The sequence below is a fragment of the Globicephala melas genome, chromosome 2 (assembly GCF_963455315.2).
Source record: "Globicephala melas chromosome 2, mGloMel1.2, whole genome shotgun sequence".
Lineage (NCBI taxonomy): Eukaryota > Metazoa > Chordata > Mammalia > Artiodactyla > Delphinidae > Globicephala > Globicephala melas.
In genome coordinates this window covers 29,666,644-29,678,214 of record NC_083315.2, presented here as the reverse complement: position 1 = coordinate 29,678,214, position 11,571 = coordinate 29,666,644, and the positions used below count along the sequence as shown (strand labels likewise).

Here is an 11,571-nt window from a genome sequence, read left to right as displayed (position 1 = left end):
TAATAGTCCTCCTAAGTGGTGTGAGGTAATATTGCAGTTTTGATTTGCATTTCTCTGATGATTAGTGATGTTAAGCCCCGTTTTATGTGCCTGTTAGCCATTTGTATGTCTTCTCTGGAAAAACTCTATTCCAATCTTTTGCCCATATTTTAATTGGGTTGTTTGTAAGTTTTTTGCTATTAAGTTGTACGAGTTCCTTGTATATTTTGGATATTAATCTCGCAACAGTTAGGTAGTTTGAAATATGTTCTCCCATTCCATAGGTTGCGTTTTCATTTTGTTGATGGTTTCCTTTGCTGAGCAGAAACTTTTTCCCCACATTTGGTTCACTGGTATAATAGTAGCAGAAATACTACTGTCAAGTTTATAACAACTCTAAGTTGAAAGGTATGAAACAAAAAATGAATATATAGAATAAACAGATTATAGAATTATCCATGGGAGAAAAACCTTCTGTGATAAATGACTTCTGACCTTTTAAAAAATATTTATTTATTTATTTATTTGGCTGTGTGGGGTCTTAGTTGCAACACAGGGGATCTTCATTGCTGTGTGTGGGATCTTCATCATGGTGTGCAGGATGTTTAGTTGCAGCATGTGGAATCTTTAGTTGCAATATGCGAACTCTTAGTTGTGGCATGTGGGATCTAGTTCCCTGACCAGGGATCGAACCTGGGCCCCCTGCTTTGGGAGCACAGAGTCTTAGCCACTGGACCACCAGAGAAGTCCCGACTTCTGACTTTTTAGCAGTATTCAGTTGGGAGTTCCAGGAACTGAAATATTTTGTCTTAAGTTACAGTAGTTTTCTGTATAAGACTTAGCTTTGTTTTCCTAGAAACTTGATGATAATTTTTCAGAGACACATAACCAACAAATGATTCTCTGCCTCATTTAAAAATTGCATTCATTATTTACCAAAAAAGGAGAAAAATATAATAAATTTTAGAAATATTTATTTCAAATGTATTAATAAAATAGGTCTTTGACACTGCAACTTTTAGTTTCCTGGAAAATTCACTTATGTGGAATGGCTTATTCTCTGACAGGGGCACAGTACAAGATTTTTAGTTTTATATAATCCCACTTGTTATTTTTGCTTTTGTTGCCTTTGCTCTTGGTGTCAAATCCAGAAAATCATTGCCAAGACCAATGTCAAGGAGCTTACTCTTTATATTTCTTCTAGAAGTTTTACAGTTTCAGGTCTTATGTTTATGTCTTTAATCCATTTTGAGTTGATTTTTTTGTATGGTGTAAGATAAGAGTGCAATTTCATTCTTTTGCATATGACAATCCAGTTTTCCTAACACCATTTATTAAAAAGACTGTCCTATTGAGATGATCATGTGATTTTTATCCTTCATTTTGTTAATGTAGTGTATTGTATTATTGATTGATTTGCAGTTGTTGAACCATCCTGTATCCCTGGAATAAATCCCATTTGATCATGTTGAATAATTGTTTTCATGTACTATTGAATAGAATTCACTAATATATTGTTGAGAATTTTTGCATCTATGTTCATTAATGATATGACTTGTAATATTCTTTTCTTGTAGTGTTCTTGTCTGGCTTTGGTATCAGGGTAATGTTACCCTTGTAAAATAAATTTAGAAGTGGTTTTTTGAATTTTATTTTATTTTTTTATACTGCAGGTTGGAAGTGTTTTCTTGTCTTCTTTTTTGGGAGAGTTTGAGAAGGACTGGTATTAGTTCTTCTTTAAATGTTTAGCAGAATTCAACAGTGAAGCTGTCTGGTCTTGGAATTTTCTTTGTTGGGAGGTTTTTTTTATTACTGGTTCAGTCTCCTTTACTAGCAATTGGTCTGTTCATATTATCTATTTTTTCATAATTTAGTCTTGGTTGCTTGTATATTTCTAGTAATTTCTCAATTTCTTCCAGGTTGTCCAATCTGTTGGTGTATAATTATTCATAGTAGTTTCTTAGGATCCTTTGTATTTGTGTAGTATCAGTTGTAATGTCTTCTCTTTAATTTCTAATTTTATTTGAGTCTTCTTTTCTTGGTAAGTCTAGCTAAAGGTTTGTCTATTTTGTCTTTTCAAAAAACTGCTCTTAGTTTCATTGATCTTTTCTCTTTTCTTTCTTTTTAGTCTGTATTTCATTTATTTCTGCTCTGATCTTTGTTATTTCCCTTCTTAACTTTGTTCTTCTTCTTCTAGTTGCTTAAGGTGTAAAACAAAGTTGCTTGTTGGAGATACTTCTTTTTTCCTTAATATAGGTATTTATAGCTATAAACTTCTTTCTTAGAACTGCCTTTTCTTTGTCCCATAATTTTTATATTGTTTATATATTTGTTATAACAATTTTATTAGAAACTGTTGTATTTTGGGGACTTCCGAGGTGGTCCAGTGGCTAAGACTCCGTGCACCCAGTGCAGGGGGCCCGGGTTTGAACCCTCGTCAGGGAACTAATCCCACATGCTGCAACTAAGAGTTTGCATGCCACAACTAAGACTTGGCATGCTGCAACTAAGAGTTCACATGCCGCAACTAAAGATCCCTCATGCCACAGCTAAGACCCAGTGCAACCAAATAAATAAATTAAACAACAACAACAACAACAACAACTAATGAAGGCATAAGGAATCTAGATTACAAGAGAAAAGTATGCTCTTGACAAACTGGGAGAAGTTTAATTTAACATTTTCGCAATCTCTTAAATATCTATGACCTCTTCTAACAAAAAACATCAGTAAGCTTTATGAGCCTTCAAAGGTCTCTTCATTACAGATGCAGGCCATTTTTAACTGCTGCCATGCAGGTTCAAATAGGCAAAACAATTTTGGAAAAAAAAAGGGAAAAAACAAAACAAAACATGTTTCAGTTGAAAACTTTAGGACCTAAAGGAGACAAATGTATTTGCACTAAAACACAGCCAGAACGGAGAGAAAAAAACACTTATTGCAAAGGAATTGATATTGAATATTTAAAGATTTTATGAAGAAGAATTTGTACTTGGGCCAGAAGATTGCATTTCTTTTCCAATTGCTGCTAGATAAACTAGGGATGTGTGTTTTCATTACAAAAGAACTCCTTGAATTAAAAAAGTACTCAAAAAATAAATTAATTAATAAATTAAAAAGTACTCAAATCAGTTTACTTAAATAGAAAATTCCCATAAGTGCTTGTGTTTGTGTATGGGTATGGGTATATTCTTATATGTGAATAAAAGTTTTGAGAGAAGGCAAACTTAAATGGAAGTCTGCAGAGTTGTTGATACATGCTCTAGCCTACATCACTTCATCTCTAGAAAAGCTTCAACAGCAAAGCAAAAATCACAGAGCCACAGTTGCTGACTGGCTTAAGAAGAAGTGGGAAAACAAAGTAACAAAGTAAAAAAATAGAAATCAGCTACTTGAACCTGGAGGGAAGTCAAGAATAACTAAATACGTACAGAAAGAAAGAAAGAAAAACTGTATTTTCTGGGTGAAAAACAAAAAGGGAAAGATGAAATTAGACTTCTAATCCTTTCTCCCTTAATAGAGAAAAATAAAAGAAGATGTAATCCTTTCAACTTCCTCTGGAAATTGGTGAGTTCCTTATACATAAATATATTATTAATTATCTCTATTATATTGATATAGTTAGTATGGTATGTATTGGATTGAACATATACTCCCTTTAGCTAAAGAAATTCATTCCACTCACCCAGTATCTCTGGGAAAATCATCATATGGCAGTAGGGGAAACTTACTGGAGTACTTCTTTACTAGAATTGGTACTATCGGAATTTTAACTATTCCAGCTACTAATTTTCCAAAATAATTTTTGACTACTCCCTCTGTCTAATTTTGTAGAAGTGTATTGTCTTGAGAGAGATTTAATTCAGACTTAGTTTCTTCTTCCAGGACATGATTAACAGACCTTTAGGTATACAAACCTCCATTTGAAGAGAAGGCCATCCTCCTAACTGCTTTAAGTATAACAGACCAAGTTGAAAATTCATTCCCCACAACCTAGGTTATCTCCACCCTTGGCTTGAGTGGGGCTGACTCCTCCCCCAAGTTCTCAGGACTTTTGATGCTGGAACTCCAGGGACCCCGCAGAAACCACACACCTTTCCCCTGCCCATATCCCTCATCGGCCCCCGACTGTTCAGAGAATATACTCATGTCTACTGAAGAGCTCAGGGAAGGCCACTAGCTGGGCAAAGAGACTTCAGGCAAATACCTTTTTTGTGAGTAATATATGAAACACAAAATTCAGAGTCAGCTGGCCTCACTGATTATTAATCTCCTGATGTAGATTATTCATATAAACTAGTTGGTCTGATTTTCCTGGAGATGTTATAGGAATGGAACGACATAAAGGCTTGTGGACATGTCCTTACATTCTTCTCTTCTTTCAAAAGATAGAAAGAGGAAATGAAGTAAGAAAGACAGGCTTGGGGGTTCCCTGGTGGCGCAGTGGTTGAGAATCCGCCTGCCAATGCAGGGGACACGGGTCCGAGCCCTGGTCCGGGAAGATCCCACATGCCACGGAGCAGCTAAGCCCGTGCGCCACAACTACTGAGCCAGTGTTGTAGAGCCCACAAGCCACAACTACTGAGCCCACGTGCCTAGTGCCCGTGCTCCATAACAAGAGACGCCACCGCAATGAGAAGCCCATGCACCACAACGAAGAGTAGCCCCCGCTCGCCACAGCTTGAGAAAAGCCCGCGCACAGCAACGAAGACCCAATACAGCCAAGAATAAATAAATTAATTAAATCCATAAAAAAAAAAAAGACAGGCTTATGCTATGAGAGCTGCTCCTATGTCTGTGCATTTTTTTAAATCTTTTATCAGCTTTATTGAGACATAATTGATATATAACATTGTGTAAGTTTCAGATGTACAGCGTGTTGATTTGATACACGTATATTGTGAAATGATATATATACCACCATAGTGTGAGCTAACATCTCTATCACCTCACATACTTATCATTTCTTTTTTGTGGTGAGAACATTTAAGATCTACTCTTAGCAACTTTCAAGTATATAATACAGCATTGTTTATTATAATCACCACGCTGTACATTAGATCCCCCAAACTTTTTCATCTTATAACTAAAAGTTTGACCCACATCTCCCCATTTTCTTCACCCCCAGCCCCTGTTAACTGCCATTCTACTCTCTGTTTCTATCAGTTTGGCTTTTTTAGATTCCACAGATAAGTGATATCATACAGTATTTGTGTTTCTCTGTCTGCCTTATCAATATTTCACTTAGCATAATGTCCTCCAGGTTCATCCATGTTGTCACAAATGGCAGAATTTACTTCTTTCTCATGGTTGGATAATATTTGATTGTATATATATCACATCTTTTTTATTGAAGTAGAGCTGATTTATAATATTATATTAGTTTCAGGTGTAGAGCATAGTGGCTGAGTATTTTTGATGTCTGTGCATTTTTGATAAAGAAATCTGAGTCCCATAGGAATATAGGGTGTTTGTAAGGGTGAGCCACCAGTTCTATAAATGTGCCACCTAACAAACTATTTTGGCTGCATGGCTTGCCCGGGGGTATATTCATTCAAAACCAAAACAGGCATAGCTAATCCACTCTCCCAGCAACCACACAGCAGGCTGCAGTGACTACGGGGCCATTATTCCCTCCAGCCAGGCATGAAAATAGAGGCTGAGTATCCAAGGAGGTTTGTTTAATGGTTACAATCAGATCCCATGTAACCAAGACCCACAGGGAATCAAAAGAGGGAATTCTTTACACTATGCCGAGATAGTGCCTTCTGAGAGAGAAAATTCCTAATGTACTATCAATACTTGGAGAGATTTTGTTCCCTAGTCTTTGGTGAATCCATCGTTGAGTTCACGTCCAGGGTTAAGCAGATCTGCTAAACAATTCTTTAATGGTGATTACTTTCAAATGAAGGACTTGAAATTTAACTTTACCCAATTTTATCAACATGCAAGGTAAACATTTATTTTCTTCCAAAACACATTATTTAACAAGAATATATTTAAGTAGAGAAAAGCTTTCTAATTCTCTTTGGTAAACGTTGCACCTTGTGTGAAATGACTGCCAAGTGCAGAGCTGAAGGGAATCTCTGCCTGCCTGTTCAGATCTGGGGAGGGGGCTCACTGGCCCTACAGAGGATCTAAGCCATACGCTCAATAAAAGGATTGTAACCTATCACAATCGTACAAAAGGAATGAAGGCAAACTTCTGATGAGGATGAACGAAGTAGGTAACTGCCAGTCATGAGTTAACTCTAAAAGGCAGCTACTTCTTTGATCTCTTCTGAAAAAGAAATAAGAAAAACTTCTTTATCAGAATAGAGGAAGTTCAAATAAGGGAATTTATTTCTATTTCCCGTTGTTACATTGTCTGAATTTTAGAAAATATTCCCTGGAATAAAACAAAATATTTATGTATTTCATAAGCACTGGAATTTTTAGCACTCGTGCTTTCCTTTGTAGGAACGGCATCAGTGAAATATTCTTTGACTGATATAGGGCCGTGTGTGCTGGATGGGAGAAGCGCTTTACGTTTCTGAACTTAGTAAAAAATACTACATAAGTCTTATATTAGTTTTGATACTGCATCAGGCATGCTCTTCTAACTTGTTTCTAAGTATTCTAAGTTCAGTTATTAGAATTATTATTTTATAGAAGAATCTTATTTTCTTTTTAAACATATAGAATTATGTATCTTCATACATCAGATTTAAAAATTTTTGTAATGATGTCTACTAACTCCATTTTTTAAATGAGTGCTAAGACCAATTTTTTTTTTTTAAATATTTATTTATTTGGTTGCACTGCGTCTTAGTTGAGGCAGGCGGGCTCCTTAGTTGCAGACCACCAGTTCCTTAGTTGCGGCATGCATGTGGGATCTAGTTCCCTTCCAAGGGATAGAACCTGGGCCCCCTTGGGAGCACAGAGTCTTAACCACTGTACCACCAGGGAAATCCTTATTCTTTTTTTCACTGAAAATGATTGAAATTCTGCATTCTTCAGGGAAGGAAACAAGCACTAAAATATTTTACTGACTTTAATGATCATGTAAAATCGGGATTGCACTGTTTTTAAAGTACTTTAAAAATACTTCCCATGAAACTATTATATAGATTTGATACTTTAAAAAAATTACCAATAAATAAATTACCTTGGTAAAAATTAACAACACTAATATGTACAAAATAGATAACTAATGAGAACCTGCTATGTAGCACAGAGAACTCTACCTCACTTCACTGTACAGTAGAAACTAACACAACATTGTAAAACAACTATACCCCAATTAAAAAAAAAAAGATTTACATGCATATCAAAGGAAAAAAAAGATTGAGACATGAATCTCTTATCTGAACATGTGTTTCATTTTGTATGATCTCTTCAGAGCTGGATGAGGACAAGATTGCCGACACCATGAAGAAAGCCCTCCCTACCGTGGGCTGGGATTGGCTTGTCTGTTCTTGGTGGACTCTCCCTTCGTCCATGGGAATATTGTGATGAGTGTTATTCACCTGGGAAATGAGGTCTGAAGGAAGGATCGGAGCAGGGCGATCATTCTATAAAACCCAGGCTTAGGTGGGAAAATGCAGAGGGAACAGTAACGAATGTGGAACCAGATAACTGTCTCACTCCTGGACAAATTCTGTAGCGTTTACATCTATAGCACAATTATGAGGCCATTTATAAGGTACAATGTCTTATAAAAGTGGAATTATACATGTGAGTTGTCTTAGCTACAATACAGAAAAGATGAATAAGAAGATAGTTTAAAGAAAAAATATTTTTCTCCTCTCTCATTTTACATGAAGGATAAAACATGTAATTCTATTAATTTTCTTACTTAGGTTTTAATAAGCATTTTGTGTACTTCCTAAGATTGAGGTCAAGAAAACCTGATGAGTAGGGTGGTCTGAGTAAGCCTTCCTAGAAGCAGTGTCCAGATGGACTCTGGTTGCCATTGTGTACTGGGCACAGCATGGAATCATGTGCACATCTTCTTTGACCCAGTAAATCTCCTTGGACATTCACACACCCTCTCTGCACACCCCTGCACACCCCCGCTTAGACAAGCCCTTCACAGAACCCCCCTCTCCCTGGCATCCCAGATATTGTCCTAAATGAAAATAGCTAGCAAAGAGAATGAGATCAAAACAATGACTTAAATGACTTATTAAATTTCAGGCTTGTTTTGACAAAATTATATATTAATTTTCTAAACATTCTAAACAATTCATCCTTCAGAAATTTTAATACCTTTTGTAAACTTTCAAAATGTAACTATAAATTCTAGGACACCTTTTTGCTTTCTCATTAATCTCTCACCAAGACCATAGCATACTTTGTAGGTTGAGACATGGAGTGGTAGAAATTGTTGAAGTAATAAATATAGTGGTTAAGAATTTAAAAGGAAGAGTATTGTACAGAATCTCTTTCCCATGTACTCCATTAAGCACTTTTATTCATGAAATATATCTGCTTAACATAAAATTATATTAAGTCCTGTTTAGTGTCTACCAAAAATCACTTTTCCAGCTCCCTCTATTAACAAATAAACAATGATTTCATTGTTGTTCCCATGGATGTTCTATAACAGAACTGTGCTGAATTGTGGCCATTGATATCCCAAAGGCCATGATATACACTGTTCAAAAAAAAGTCCAGCAAATAGAAAAAATAGAAATACAAGCGAGTTTTCTCATTTAAGAGTATACTTCAGGGCTTCCCTGGTGGCGCAGTGGTTGAGAGTCCGCCTGCCGATGCAGGGGACACGGGTTCGTGCCCCGGTCTGGGAAGATCCCACATGCCGCGGAGCGGCTGGGCCCGTGAGCCATGGCCGCTGATCCCGCGCGTCCGGGGCCTGTGCTCCGCAACGGGAGAGGCCACAACAGTGAGTATACTTCAACCGCTGGTAAAAGACTAAGTTAAAATGAATAAATTGTGCAACTATTAAAAAGAATTAGTTGTATCTAAAATTTTTTTAAAAAATGAGTAAATTAAAAACACGTTGTATTTTTTTTTCCCTATCTGCAGCAATGTCCGGAGACAAGGAAATTCCATGATGTCAGCAGTTGAAAGATGACACATTACTAATTTGAAATGTCACTGCAAAGAAGTAAATGAATAATTCAGAATGAAAGTAAACCCTAAAAATTGGAGAGGAATTCCCTTATTAACTGTGGTTCCAGCTAAAGAGCCTAGTTATTTCAGTGAGAAATAAAATTTATAAGTATTAATAATGAAATACCATTTTGTCTATTTTTCATATTTTAAATGAACAAATCTTTATTAAGCACTTACTATTTACCTAATAATTCTAAAAGCTGCTGTTTATTGGGTACCTAGTATGTGTCAGTACGTATGTACTGACAAGTTAAATGTACAAGTTATCCACACAGTTATATCATACAAGGGGTATGTACCTTAGCCCAGTATACACAATAACATGACATTTGGGTATTGAATTACAATTTGAATTACAATTCTCCAGGTTAGTGAGTAAAGTGAAACTCAGATATTGTTTTCTCAAAATCTGTCTAAGCTCAAAATGGCATTCTCATCTTCTCTGTGGTTGATAATATTCAGAGTTTTACAGACTAAAACCCAGTTTTTGCCACTAAAGATTTTTTTAAAAACTATTTATTTTTTTGGTTGCACCGGGTCTTAGTTGCGGCAGGTGGGCTCCTTAGTTGCAGCATGCGAACTCTTAGTAGCGGCATGTGTGTGAGATCTAGTTCCCTGACCAGGGATCGAACCTAGGCCTCCTGCATTGGGAGCACAGTCTTATCCACTGCACCACCAGGGAAGTCCATCACTAAAGATTTTTAATAAACTTATGAATACAGTTTCTGGTTCTGCATGTAAGGAGCTTGGAAGTTACTACTCCATCCTAACAACAAGTAAATGTTGAACAAACTGCAAAATCAACAACTCTTCTTGGATCTATAAGGGGAGGACACAGGGCATGATACTCAACTCTAGCCCATTCTAGCTATCCTGTTCCAACTAAAAGAGAAGAGAAAAAAACTAAAAAACACTTGTGCAGTTCACAGACCAGAGGCATAGACCCACTAAAAAACTGAGACCTAATCGTAGACGTAACACACACCTCCCCACCAGAACATTAAAAGCCTATTTATAGCGATTCCTTTTGCTCAGTACATCATGTTTGGCTATTAAGAAAAAGTTACAATCCTCCTAAAAGGCAAAAAAAAAGCACCCCCAAACAAAAAAAGCCCCACAATTTGGAGAGACAGAACAAGCATCAGTACCTGGCATGGCAGGGATATTGGAATTATCTGACCAGCAGTTTGAAACAATTATCACTAATATGCCAAGTGCTCTAATGAATAAAGTAGACAGCATGAAAGAACAGATGGGGAGTGTAAGCAGAGAGATAAAAGCCCTAAGAAAGAACTAAAAAGAAATGCTAGAGATCAAAAGTACTGTAACAGAAATGAAGAATGCCTTTGATCAGTTTATTGGTAGACTGGACCTGGCTGTGGAAAGAATCTCTAATCTTGAGGATACATCAATAGAAACCTCTAAAACTGAAAAGCAAAGAGACCAAAGACTGAAAAAAAAACCACCCCAAAACAGAACAGGATGTCCAAGGACAGTGAGACAACTACAAAAGGCATAACATATGCATAATGGGGTTACCAGAAGGAAAAGAAAGAGGGAAAGGAACAGAAGAAATATTTGAAACAATGATGACTGAGAATTCCCCCAAATTGATGTCAGACAGAATACTACGGACTCATGAAGCTCAGAGAACACCAAGCAGGATAAATGCCAAAAAAATTACACCTAGGCATATCGTTTTCAAATATAGAAAATCAACGATAAAAGAAGAAAGAAGAAAGAGGGGAAAAAACACCTTATCTATAGACGAGCAAAGGAAAGATTTACATCATTTAAATTTAAACCATTACATGGTTTAAATTTAAACCATTACATCGTTTCTCCTCAGAAACCATGCAAGCGAGAAGAGAGTGGAGTGAAATATTTAAAGGGCTGAGAGAAAACCCCCACCAACCTAGAATTATGTACCCTTTCAAATTACCATTCAAAAGTGAAGGAGAAATAAAAGCTCTCTCAGACAGACAAAAATTGAGGGATTTTGTTGTCAGTAGACCTGCCTTGCAAGACATGTTTAAAGAAAGTTCTTTAGAGAGAAAGAAAATGATAAAGGTCGTTAGATCTACATCAAGAAAGGAAGAGGTTCTCTTGCCTCCTCACTTCCAAGATGACCAAGGAAAGAAGGAACAATGGTTGTGCCAAAAAGGGCTGTGGCCACGAGCAGCCTATTCCGTGCACCAGCTGTGCCTAATGCGTGCCCAAGGACAAGGCCGTTAAGAAGTTCGACGTCTGGAACGTAGTAGAGGGTGAAGCCATCAGGGACATTTCCAAAGCGAGTGTTTTCCATGCCTGTGTGCTTCCCAAGCTGTATGTGAAACTACATTACTGTGTGAGTTGTGCCATTCACAGTAAGATAGGAATAGTTCTCCTTCTTGGGAAGCCTGGAAGGACCAAACACCTTCACCCAGATTTAGACCTGCGGGAGCTGCCCCACAACCTCCACCAAAGCCCCTGTAA

At 36.9% G+C, this 11,571-nt stretch overlaps 1 pseudogene; it reads left to right on the top strand.

Moving 5' to 3' along the window:
* The first annotated feature begins 11,221 nt into the window (after positions 1-11,221).
* On the top strand, positions 11,222-11,571 carry LOC115864717 (small ribosomal subunit protein eS26 pseudogene; annotated as a pseudogene).